Consider the following 12,835-nt stretch of genomic DNA (forward strand, 5'->3'; position numbering starts at 1 on the left):
CCAATGGGATGAACAGAACTGAAGAAAAAAACTAAAAAGAGTGCCATCAATCTCTGGTTGAAAGAACTCAGGAATCTCAAGAACTCTTTGCCATTTAACAGGGATGATAATTTTTGTGCAAAAGAACTTACTTCTCTTCCAGTGTTGTGATAACAAAGCATACCATGGTTAAAAACATTTATGAGACAATGGCTTCAAGGAAATTGAACAGACACTGTTAGTTGCAGAATTTCTCAGGCTATTTTAATGACCTAATATATATATATATGATATATATAATATATATATATCATATTTATACCTATACATATATATTATATACGATTTATATATAAAAACTTATTTCACCACAGAACATCTTTTTTTCCCAAGGAATATATATGGTATGGAGTAACAGGGGAAACACAGCATTAAAGGAACGAAGCTCGGAAGTATGAACTCTTTAGATTTTTGAGGCATTGACCATCAGGTAAGAGAGGTATGAGTCGCCCTTCATAATGTCCCATGTGGCTGCTGGCCTACCTGCCTTGCAGCAACCATGACAGTCATCAATCACAGAGTACCTGCCTGCTTCAAGTACTACTACACGCTCTTTCCTCGTTTCATTGTGAGGTACAGAGAGGTCTTGTAACAGAGTAACTTAAGGTCCTATGACTAACTACTAGGTGATTCTGCTGGGCTTTGAATTCATATTGAGGAGTTCAGAGTCTAGATTTTTATATGCACCAGACCAGAGAATTATTCTAAGAGGTCATACAATAAAATACTACATGTGAACATACTTTCTAATGATTCCTCTATGTTTTCACAAGGAGAGCAGAAATGAAATGGGTTTTAACTGCTAGCTTCTCAGAAGGCTGGCCCTCATAAAAGTAATAGAAAAGCTGTCCCTTTCTTTCCATAATTACAGGAACTGTGGGTTACTCAGAACTAGAAATTTGCTTTGGGGATCCTTTCTGTTATTCTGCTCACCCTTAGATGTCTAGGTGAAACACTGTATAGATTTATACCCTATAAGGAATACACTGCTCAGACATAATTTAAACAATTTCAAATATATCGCTAAAACATTACCTGCACAACTATATCAACTATTATTTAATTACATGATGATATAAGAAATGCCTTCATTGCAAAAGTTCAGAGGCTGAGTCAACTACACTACGGTCCAGTTTTTCTGTATGTTCCTCTGTCTTCATAGGGCTGGGAGAGCAGGAAGTATAATATATGGTATAGCTATGAACAAAGTCTCCTTCAAGAATAAAGAAATGAAAGTTTACTACATTTTTATTTTTAAAAATATGATGCTTAAACAGAATTAAATTCTCAAAATGAGAAAAATGTTCTTAACCCATTAACTATTTTCCCTGAAGACTACATAGTATTCATATATAGAACCATAGCATTTATTTTCATAACAGATCACAGGTTTCTTCAAGTTCAGTTTGGAGTGAAAACCCAGAGAAACATGTGTTTGAGATATTATACTGTTTAATGTAGTGTTGAGAAAAATTAAACAGGAGAACTGAAAGAACATTTATATGAGGCTCTCAGTCCTGAGATTCATATGTATGTGACACCAGAAGTGTGAGAATGAGCCATGTAAACACATTCCTTCTAATAAAAGTGTAAGTTGAATGTAGCTTATGCTGAATATAATATCGGCCATTTGCTAAGCACCTGTTATGAATGCTCTAGGTACTCTACACACAGAATTATATTTATCATCATGAGGCTATAAAATAGGTGTGTTACCCACGCCAGATATAAAAGAATTGGATCCTAGATACGTAATCAGCTCAAAGTCACACAAGTGACAGATCCTATATCTGAGTTGACACAGATTGAGCGCCAAAGAATTGATGCTTTTGAACTGTGTTGTTGGAGAAGATTCTTGAGAGTCCCTTGGACTGCAAGGAGATCCAACCAGTCCATTCTAAAGGAGATCAGTCCTGGGTGTTCTTTGGAAGGAATGATGCTAAAGCTGAAACTCCAGTACTTTGGTCACCTCATGCAAAGAGTTGACTCATTGGAAAAGACTCTGATGCTGGGAGGGATTGGGGGCAGGAGGAGAAGGGGACGACAGAGGATGAGATGGCTGGATGGCATCACCAACTCGATGGACATGAGTTTGAGTGAACTCCGGGAGTTGGTGATGGACAGGGAGGCCTGGCGTGCTGCAATTCATGGGGTTGCAAAGAGTCGGACACAACTGAGCGACTGAACTGAACTGACTGAACTGACAGATAATCAACCCACAAAGGTGAACACAACTTGCAGCCTAAGTTATCTCGTCAAATAACATGATAAATTTTAACAATGTAAAACTGGAAAAATGTATAGGAAACAGGTAAGAGATTAGGAGATTAGTTTGGTCTATAATACAAACAAAATTTTTGATAAATTTTAAACTGAAACTCTATACGTATGTCCAAAGATCTATCAAGTTCTTTTTAAAAAGGAATTATGTGTCTTTTTTTTCATTTTAACATCTTATTCAGTTTAATACTAATAAAATATTAGATATTTTCCATCTCATAATTTCAGTGCAAAAGTCACATTTTTCCAATTAATGATTCAACTGAATTAATGAACTACTTTTGTGATAAAATATTATCTGGAAAGACATCTCAAATATAGAAAGTAATATCTTGTTACATTTTTTCACAGAAGCACATCAGGAAAGTTCAATCTTCATGTAACTGCAATACGACTGAGTTGAAAGTTTCCAACTTTGTCAACTGAATTAAATAACCCAAGTTACTATATACTTATTCTGAAACCTTGGACCTTTTGGACACAGAATTTTCTATCCATATTAATCCAACAGAATAGTTAATAACATTTAATGTTGATTGGTGCTAATGGTAAAAAAATCTGCCTGCAATACAGGAGACACAAGGGACTCGAGTTCAATCCCTGAGTCAGGAAGATCCCCTAGAGGAGGGCATGGCAACTCATTCCAGTATTCTTGCCTGGAGAATCCCATGTACAGAGAAGCCTGGCAGGTTACAGTCCATGGGGTCACCAAGAGTCTGACATGACTGAGCAACTATACTTACACTTAATTCCCTAACTTAAAGTTCTTTCTGATTAAAACTGCTAGATGGCTTTCTATTAAATGCTTCTAAAGTATGTGTTACACAACATCCCAATTATTTCATGGGAAGGAGAAGTGGACAAAATCATCTTTAAATGCAAGTGGAAAAAGAGAATAATAAATATCTGCTGCTGCTGCTGCTAAGTCGCTTCAGTCATGTCTGACTCTGTGTGATCCCACAGACGGCCTCCTACCAGGCTCCTCCGTCCCTGGGATTCTCCAGGCAAGAACACTGGAGTGGGTTGCCATTTCCTTCTCCAATAATAAATATCTATTAATAGCCAAAAGAAAATTATGGAAAAGGCGATTTCTTGGAAGAACTTTCCTTTGCAGAAATTGGCTTGGGAATAAACAAAAACATGAGTGGAACAGAGAATTCAGAATGCAAATTCCCAGATACATGAAACTTTGCTGTATGCCAATGGTGGTATTTCGATTCACTTACAAGAGTAGGGTTCATTTAATAAATGCTTTTCTCAATTAGCTGCCCACATTAAAAAAGAAAAACTTAAGTTGGATTTTAGCCTCATGCTATACACAAAAATAAATCCCAAGCATACTACATGCAACTATAAAAATTAAAATCTTAGAAAAAAATACAGAAAATTACAATGGTCACTGAGAGATTTTTAAGACTCCCCTAGCCAAGACAGGGAACAGAACTGTGAAAGAAAATATAAGTGTATTTGAAAAAATGAGCATTAAAATATATCCAGTGGCAACAAACACCATAATCAAAATCATTTAGAAAGATTACAATAGACTAAGAAAAATATCTGTGATGATAAGATAAAGTTTAAATCTTCAATATGTAATGTGACCTCACAAATTATTAAGGTAAAAGATATAATAGAAATATGAGTAAATTATATGAAAAATGGTAAGTAAATTTTAGCATTTATACTATTTTAGTATTACACTATGATTTAAACATTCAAATAATACTATAATGTCATTATTAAAATACCTCTGTGGGCAATCATGAATGGGGAGAGGGTCTCTTCAAACTATTGGAGGAAGTGTAAATTATGTTAGCATTGTTCATGTCAGATATTGGTAATATTTCTATAACAATATTTCATAAGAAAGAAACCAAACCTTCAACAGATTTCATTGGGATTTTTTGAAAACTTAGAGCAGTGCTATCCAACAAAAAATACAATATAAATCACAAGTGCAAATCCCATATGTCATTTTAATTTTTTAACAGCTATATAACAACAAATAAAAAGAAACAAGTGAAATTATAGCAATATATTTTATTCAATCCAGTAAAACATGTAAATCAATATTAAAGTTACTGAAAGAGTTTACATTCTATTTTAAATCTTTGAAAACTAGTGAGTGTTTTTACATTCACAGCACATCTCAATTTGAACCAGCTGTATTTCAAGTGCCCAAGAGCCACATGTCTAGTTGATACAGTGTCAGGCAGCACAGTATAGTGGTTTTTGCCCATCAACAGACAGAAAGTATGTAAGAGTTCACTGATCTGACATCATAGAACAAATCTGCATTCAGAGAATACAATTTTTTCAACTCACTGTCATTTATTATCAAAATCTTCTATGACACAAGTAGTATGTAACAGGAACTGCCCAAATGTATAACTATTCCAACTTGCTCGAAGGTGTTTTCACTTGGCAACATTCAGTTACTTGATTCAAACAGGAAGAATACAGTTGGATAGACTTATTCAGGGCTGGAGTTTAATCAAGCAGCTCTGACGGGAAAAAAGGGGGTACAAGCTGAAGCATATGCAAAGATATGACTGTAATAGTGATGCACTGATTCAGATTTGGATAAAAAGGAAGGGATGATCAATAAAAGCAAAACTATGGAATAATCCAGCATGGAAATAAAGGTTCAATACAAAGAAATACTCATTATTTTCCATTAACATTCATGCCTAGAGAGAGAAGGAGATGGGGAGGGGGAAAGGGAATGAAAGAGGAGAAAGAAGGGGAGGAGAGGAAGAAGAGAGGCACTCCAGAATCATGGAAGAAGAGAAGGAAAGAAGGAAGGGAAAGGATGAAACAGAATATTTAAACACATAAGAAAATATCTACATTAAAATGTGTTCATAATGAAATTTATGGAACTTGTCTCTGAACCTTTTCATAGGAAAAAATTTCCTTTGGTGTAGTGCTATCAGCTTTTGAGTACAAATAAACCATTACACTAGCACAGATCTTAAAACAAAAAACAAATACACAAAACCCTTTCTTTAACCCACATCTCCTGCAGTGGCTACTTTCTTTCTGCATACTGGAGCCAAGCTTTCAAAAGCTGTCTACATGGTATCCACATCCTCATCTACCTTCACCCTTCAACTCTCATCCCCTCTCCTAAAGCTACTTAACCTCTCTCCCTACAGTCATCAGTAAGTTTCATGTCAAATCCATCAGCTAAATTTCAGTCTTCAATTTACCTGAACTATTCAAAGAATTTCAATCCGTTCACCACTCCTGCCTCCCCAAAACATCTCATTCTTGAATTCTTGCCATTATACTATTTTCCTTCTTTTCTTTTTAGCCTCTCCTCAATCATATAGGGTAACTCCTCTGTCTCTATCAATATATAAATTTTACTTTATGTGGTTCTTTATCCTGGGTCATCTTTTCTTTCTACTCTAGACACTTCTTTTCTGCTATCTTATTTACTGATGCAATTTTAAAGACTGTGCATACCTGTGCTCTCAGTCGTGTCCAACTCTTTGTGACCCCATGGACTGTATAGCCCACTAGGCTCCTCTGTCCATGGGATTTCCCAGGCAAGAATACTGGAGTGGGTTGCCATTTCCTTCTCCAATGCATCTTCCCAACCCAGGGATCAATATATATCTCCTGCATTGGCAGGGAGACTCTTTACTAGCTGAGCCAAGGTACTTTCCCCAATTTTATATCTCTAGCCTGAACTCCCTTTCTGAGCTCCATATCATAACATCAAATGCTTATCTGACATCGCTACCTGAGTATTTCTCATCTAGCCCAAATGTAACATATGCAAAATTGAAATTGAATGTGTTCATGCCCTTGCCATTTCTTCCTGCTCCTTCAGTCTTTTCCATTAGAGTAAATGACAACTTATGACCTTCCCAGTTTTCCATGCCACAAACCTACCATTGACTCTCCACATCTCTTTCCCCCTCAGACTCTGTATCTACTACAACAGCACAAAAAGCATATAAGTAATAGTTCTCAATAAACATGTCCACTTCTCCCTTTATTTTACTTTTGGATAAATCCCTAATTGTTCAGAAACTTCCATTGTTGACTTCTTCCAATTAACTGTACCAAAAGCACCTCACAAGATCTTTTATTTTTTTCAGATCATAAGCTCTTTTTATTTTCACCTTCATTGATTCAGAAGGTGATTTAGAAGAAGAATAACCTTTCACATGATCTTCTAAAAACAAAAATCTAGTCATGTTATGCTTCTGTTTTAAAATGCTTCAGTATCTACTCATACTTAGGGGACTTTTCATACAGGCTTATGTAATTGAGTTTCAGTTTACTTTTCCAGCTTCTTCTTCTGCATCTCTCCCCTTGTTCATTAGAAGACTGACTGTAACCTTGTTAAAATCTGAAAAATTGTCTGTCACTCAGAGTCTCCTTCCTTCACCTACATCATTACACTTAATTGATCACACCTGAACTTCATTAATTTGTGTCTATCTCTCCAATTTGGTAAGAGCACACTGAATTCTAACCTTGTTTTCCAAGGCGATCATTAACACTATTAATAACGTATCATCTGTCACCTAATGAGGATACTAAACTTCCTACTCGATTACTACAAAAGATCTCAATCAAGGACCGATCTCTGAAGTAAAATGCTGATTACACTGCTTCAGGTTGATATTAGCCCACTGATAGTGTGGATAAAGGCTTAACAATGGCCTGTCAGTGATGCTATTTTTTATCATCTGCCAGGAGGATTGAGATAATAGCTTGTAAATTATGCTGGAGGAATTTTATAATTCCTCTTTCTTTTTTACTAAGATAAATGTCATAAGGATCCTCTTTGTGTGCCTCAATTTAAACACATTTTAAAAGTTTGTCAGAAACAGCATGCTACAAACTTTTCATATAAGTAAAAGCATTGTATTAACAAAGCATAAAAATTCTATTGCTAAATTTTATAATTAATATAATTTTATAACTACACAGTTCAAAACTCTAGACTTCATAGTGCTTAACTCATAATACTAACCTTTGAATGAATTATTTCCTCACCAACTATAGAGACTTCAAGTTTTCAAACATGCACCATAAAGCTAGAAAACTCCAAATATTTTTATCTAGAGGACTCACCAGACTCACCTCACAAGGCACTCTATTTTTAGCACATAAAAGGAATAGATCTAATTCTGATGATTTTTAACTTTCAATAGAAGATTCTTAAAGATTGCTTTAACAATAACAGCAATTTCTAAAAGAGGAAAAGCTTACAGGAACAGGAATGGCAGTGTTTGAGAAATAAAGGTATTCTAACCCAAACTCTTTTTTTCCTCCAAAAAAAAAAAGAAACTCATTCAAACTAGTTCATATAAAGAAAAAGTCATTGCAGGATGTCACAGGCATTTCATGAACAGACAACATCAGAACAACAAGAGCAGCGGGGTCCTACACGACCTGCAAATGGAAAGTCAGAAACCAAGACTCTTCCCTCTGTCTTTCTCCTTAATTCTCTCTTCTAGTCTTTTGTCTAATTATCCATCTTCCACACAAGTCAACTAGTTGTCATTCTCTATTGTATGTCACTGAACATTGACCTTCGACTGCTAACAGTCTCATTATCTATTGTTTGGAAGGAAAGAAGGGCTTTGTTGAATCCAACAAATCTTTAAATGCCAGACAACACACATCACTGGCCATTAAGCAGTCAAAGGACTGGCTCCAACAGGGACCCAATAGTTCACGAATTACATTAAAACTGTAGTTGTCTCCTGAGATTTCTTAATTACACTGGCCTTCTAAATCTAAATAAAATGTGATTGGCCAATGTAGAAAATGTGTACATCTTAAGGATTCTTCATACAGTCACAAGAAATACTCTACAATTTGTCATTCCAGTGCCATGATTTTATAGAATCTTACCACTTTGATGTGATAAGTTTCTACATGTTGATGTTTCTCCACCCTGCACCCCATCCCCTAAAAAAAGACTTTAACAGTTTAGAAAACTGTTAGGAAATGAAAGGCCACAATGAATTATTAAATGTTTTCATATGATTATATGAAACAACGTAACTTCTTGTCCAAATTAGGTGCTAGTCTTCTGACATGCTCACCTATCAAAGTAATGTGATATCTCAATCACATAAATTCAAAGTAGAAACATAATAAATGGTAGCTACTAAAAGGCAAAAATTTCAAGTAGTCTGAAACTATATTGTTTTTCTGAAAGTTAGACATGATCCTACAGATAAATATGAACAAAAAGGAAATGAGACCATTGATCTTGACTGAAGGATGAGGTTGACACCTCAACCTAGATCACGACCAAACAAAATTAGGCAAATGAAATTCCATGTTAAGAATGTCTCGTGCTTTCCAGTATGTCTTCCTTATTAAATGGAACACATAAAAATGAAGCAATGAGAATTACTAATATGAAGCTTAAAAGAAAAGGAAATATGACACATAATTCATATGATAAAGCAAAACTTGAACTGGATACAAAGAAAATCTTATAAAAAACCACAAGGCAATAATGAATTACTTCTCATGATTACAAAGAGAAGTAATCTTTCTGGATTATCTCAATCAGAAGCATTTGGAAGCAGCAAAGAAATCTATGCCTAATGGTAAAGGTCTAAAAGGTTCATTATATTTCTGAGTGAAAAATAAATACAAGAGTGAAAAATAAATAAATCCATACAATATCTGTTATCTTCACCACCTGAACTATTTCAGTATCTGCAGTAAAACATAGATACCATTCTTTATATTTAAAATAGGAAAGAATTACAAGACCATATAACAACTCATTTTTAAATAATAACTTCTAGAATATTTGTCCTTCCTATTCTTATTTCATATACATCTCCAAAATTATTGTAAGATATTCTATAATATATATATATAGAAAGTAATAAAATAGCAACTGTACCTTAGATGATCAGGTAGTGAGTGAAAGTTGCTTGGTGACCCCACGGACTGTAGCCCACCAGTCTCCTCTCTCCATGGAATTCTCCAGGCAAGAATACTGGAGTGGATTGCCATTCCCTTCTCCAGGGGATCTTCCCAACCCAGGGATCACAGCCAGGCCTCTTGTATTGGCAGGCAGCTTCTTTACCATCTGAGCCACCAGGAGAGCCCTGATGATCAGGTAGCAGCCATTTAATTGCTTAAAACATGTGATTTATATTTGGCAGGAATGATATTCTTTACATTAGTTTGTTTTTAGCCCAGCAGTAAATATTTTGGTAAAACAGATCTTCTATCTTCTTATAATTTGATGAAATGTCCCACAATTTTACATTTGATGCTTACTTCTTAAACATACATTTTTTTTTCCTTAATTGGGTCATAATTGATTCTCTGTGATATAGAGAAATAATTCCATAATGATATAGCTCTCATTTTGTCCTATTAAATTCCCATTTTATTCTTTCTTGTAACTGCCCTAGTCTAATCAATCTTTCTTTTTTTTCTCATTGTGGATTCTTTTTTCCCTCCTCCTGGAACTATTAACTACACTATTTCCCCAAGATTATGACAATATCTTTCTATAGGAAGCCACACTCCCCAGTTTTATTTTTTTTTGATGTGGGAGTTTGATGACTTCATCCTTTTAAGTTTTTCCCCAAGTCAACACGAGGCAGTTTCTCCAGAAGAATTTTACTTGTTACATGTAAATATGACACTATCAATCAATGACCAAAGGAGTAAAACAATAGCCAACATGTATTAAGCAATTACTATTTGCTATGGCACCTTGAAAAGCACTTCACATGCATTTTCCCCTTTAATACTCAAAAACATTCTTTCAAATAAATGCTATTGTTCAATCCACATTTACTTTGTAACTGGGCAAATTGATATAATGATAGATTTATTTATTTATTCAAGATCACAAAGCAGATAAGAAATGAAGCTAGACTGGATTTAAAGCAGTCTGAGCTGCTGCTGCTGCTAAGTCACTTCAGTCATGTCGGACTCTGTGCGACCCCATAGATGGCAGCCCACCAAGCTCCCCCATCCCTGGGATTTTCCAGGCAAGAACACTGGAGTGGGTTGCCATTTTCTTTTCCAATGCATGAAAGTGAAAAGTGAAAGTGAAGTCACTTACTCGTGCCAACTCTTTGGGACCCCATGGACTGCAGCCTACCAGGCCCCTCCGGCCATGGGATTTTCCAGGCAAGAGTACTGGAATGGGTTGCCATTGCCTCTCCAGTCTGAGCTGAGGCCATCATAAGTAGGGCATGATCATGATCGCCTATAGCACGTGTTCAGAAAGACATGGCAAAAAAAGGTTTCTATGCCCAATATGCTGCTGTATGCCTGAAATCCTAAGCAATTAAATATTATACAATTATTCCATAAAAAGAAGGCCCTGAGAGAGCACCTCTCTTTAAAATCTCAGCATAAATAAGCCTATCAGACAGAACCCAGAGAGAACCTTTCCAGCTTGTCTGAAGAAAGTTTTATCAGTCAGCAGAGTTAAATAAAGGAATCTCCCATAGTAGAAATCTAGATCACTGACTATGCTGGAAGATTGTAGTCGGAGGGAAAGCTTCAAATCCTCAAGAACTTTAGACACAATACTTGGACAAACTATCTTCCTCACAAACTATGTACAAGCATCTAGCATATGGTGAGACAGGACAGATGTGCTCTGCTTTTAACCTAACAATTCATCTCTGTCTTCATCAGAGGCCTCAAGTAATATTAATAAGAAATACAGAAACTATGGAGTAGGGAATATTCTATGCTTTAGTAAACAGTCTTTATTGAAGGTAGCAGTCAAAATTAGATTTAAACAATCATCAGTTTTGGAATAAAACAAAGAAGGAACTTCTCTTTTGGACATTAGTAGACAGTATCTAGTTACTTATAAACCAGAAAAAAAGAGTCTAAATGGAATTTTTATCCACTGCGCATCATTTTCACACTGTCTTAGTTCTGGGTACCATATTTTTCCTGCTTCCACTAAAGGACAAGTTGAACACTCTGATGGAAGTTTATACAGTATTGTCATTACAAATACAAAATACACCAACTGCTGGAAATATATCTTCATAGGCATGAAACTGTTATTTACCACTTTAGATTGTGTTTGCCCATTTTGCACTCATATTACTACACAACTCTTGGGGATGGGTAGGTAGAAGACTGTTGGTGAAATGATGAATGAGATCTTCAGATATTTATTGGTTATGGAACTGTGGGCAACTCACTCATTGAGTCTTAGTTTTCTCATGTCTAAAGTGAGGCAGTTGGAGTAACTAACCCCTAATGTGTCACATTTAGCCCAAGTCTATGATGCTACAGAGACACCTGCCCAAAGCAGAGAGAGAGGTCACACAAAAAGGTGTTCATTAAAAAAAAAGAGAGAGAGAGAGATTAATCAGAACTAGTACTTTTAGAAGACTATTCACATCAAGGAATGGCATGGGTTAATAACAAAAGAGAGCTCCTTAGAAGTGTCATTAGCTGAGCCAAATAAGGAGGTAAATGAATCAAGTGAAATAATATTGTATTGGAAGGACCAAAAGAGATGAGGGGAAATGCACAGGAGGAACAAGAATACTCAGAATGAGACAAAAGGTGGTTTACATCACTGCAGCATTATTCATACTACCAAACACTTCAAAGCATTACTTGAGCATTAAGTGAAATAATAGTTATGTTTTGTCTAAACTGCTCAATCTAGAAGTTTGAAACAAATTGTAGCTTTTTCTATTTAACAAAATTGTTCAACCAAAATTACAAAAGAGCTAACCTGCTCAAGGTTCAAAAGATATGGCTGGTTTATTTACTGAAGCAAGCCAAGATGCAGTCCATCAGACCACAGCTTTCAGAATGTCAGTGTTCACTACACAGAAAGTTAACATATTAAGATATCAGTTCTTTTCTTGTCATTTCCACTGCCACAAGTACACTTCCCATTTTAACTAAAAAGCAGTATTTTGAAACTCATATATGAAAAAACACATTTCCCATAGCTAAAACCATAATTTAATTTTTTTAAATGCTAGTAAGCTATGAGAAACTCCATTCAGCAAATCAATAGAATTTCACTCAGTGTGTACATCTTCAGTACTCTTAATATGCAAGTGAAGCCTTTTTCTTTTTAATTTTCAAAACTGAACACTTTTTATATTCATTATACAATTCACAAATGCATTTGACATATTTCAAAAAGAAGTGAAAACAAGTGCCTTCACTTCCATTTGACCCGTAAATGCATTTATGTATTCAGACGAATTGACTGCTCTTCCTTTTGCGTTAGGAAAAGCTGTTTCGAGGACTTTCTACAGAAAGTAATCTCTCTGACTATCAGGTCACAGGCCATTTACCGGTTTGGATTCGGGGAGCCCGGCAGGTAAACGGGCAGTTTTGCTGTAACATGTTGACAGAATTTTTAGGCTGATGTGTAACTGTAACACATTCCAAGGTGATTTTGGATACTAGAGGAGGCTGTCCCAGGTGCTCTGGAAAGTGCCAGCTACTTAGAAGTTGCAGCACTGGCGGTGGCGCGCTGCCCAGATTTCAAGAGTGCTTC

At 35.7% G+C, this 12,835-nt stretch overlaps 1 protein-coding gene across 1 annotated transcript in view; it reads right to left on the minus strand.

The window, feature by feature from the left end:
- BANK1 (B-cell scaffold protein with ankyrin repeats 1) overlaps nt 1-12,835 on the minus strand; it is a 319,221-nt gene that overhangs the window by 305,596 nt on the left and 790 nt on the right. The gene's annotated exons all lie outside the window — the stretch shown is intronic.

Source organism: Bison bison, unplaced genomic scaffold, assembly GCF_000754665.1.
Source record: "Bison bison bison isolate TAMUID 2011002044 unplaced genomic scaffold, Bison_UMD1.0 scf7180017864263, whole genome shotgun sequence".
NCBI lineage: Eukaryota > Metazoa > Chordata > Mammalia > Artiodactyla > Bovidae > Bison > Bison bison.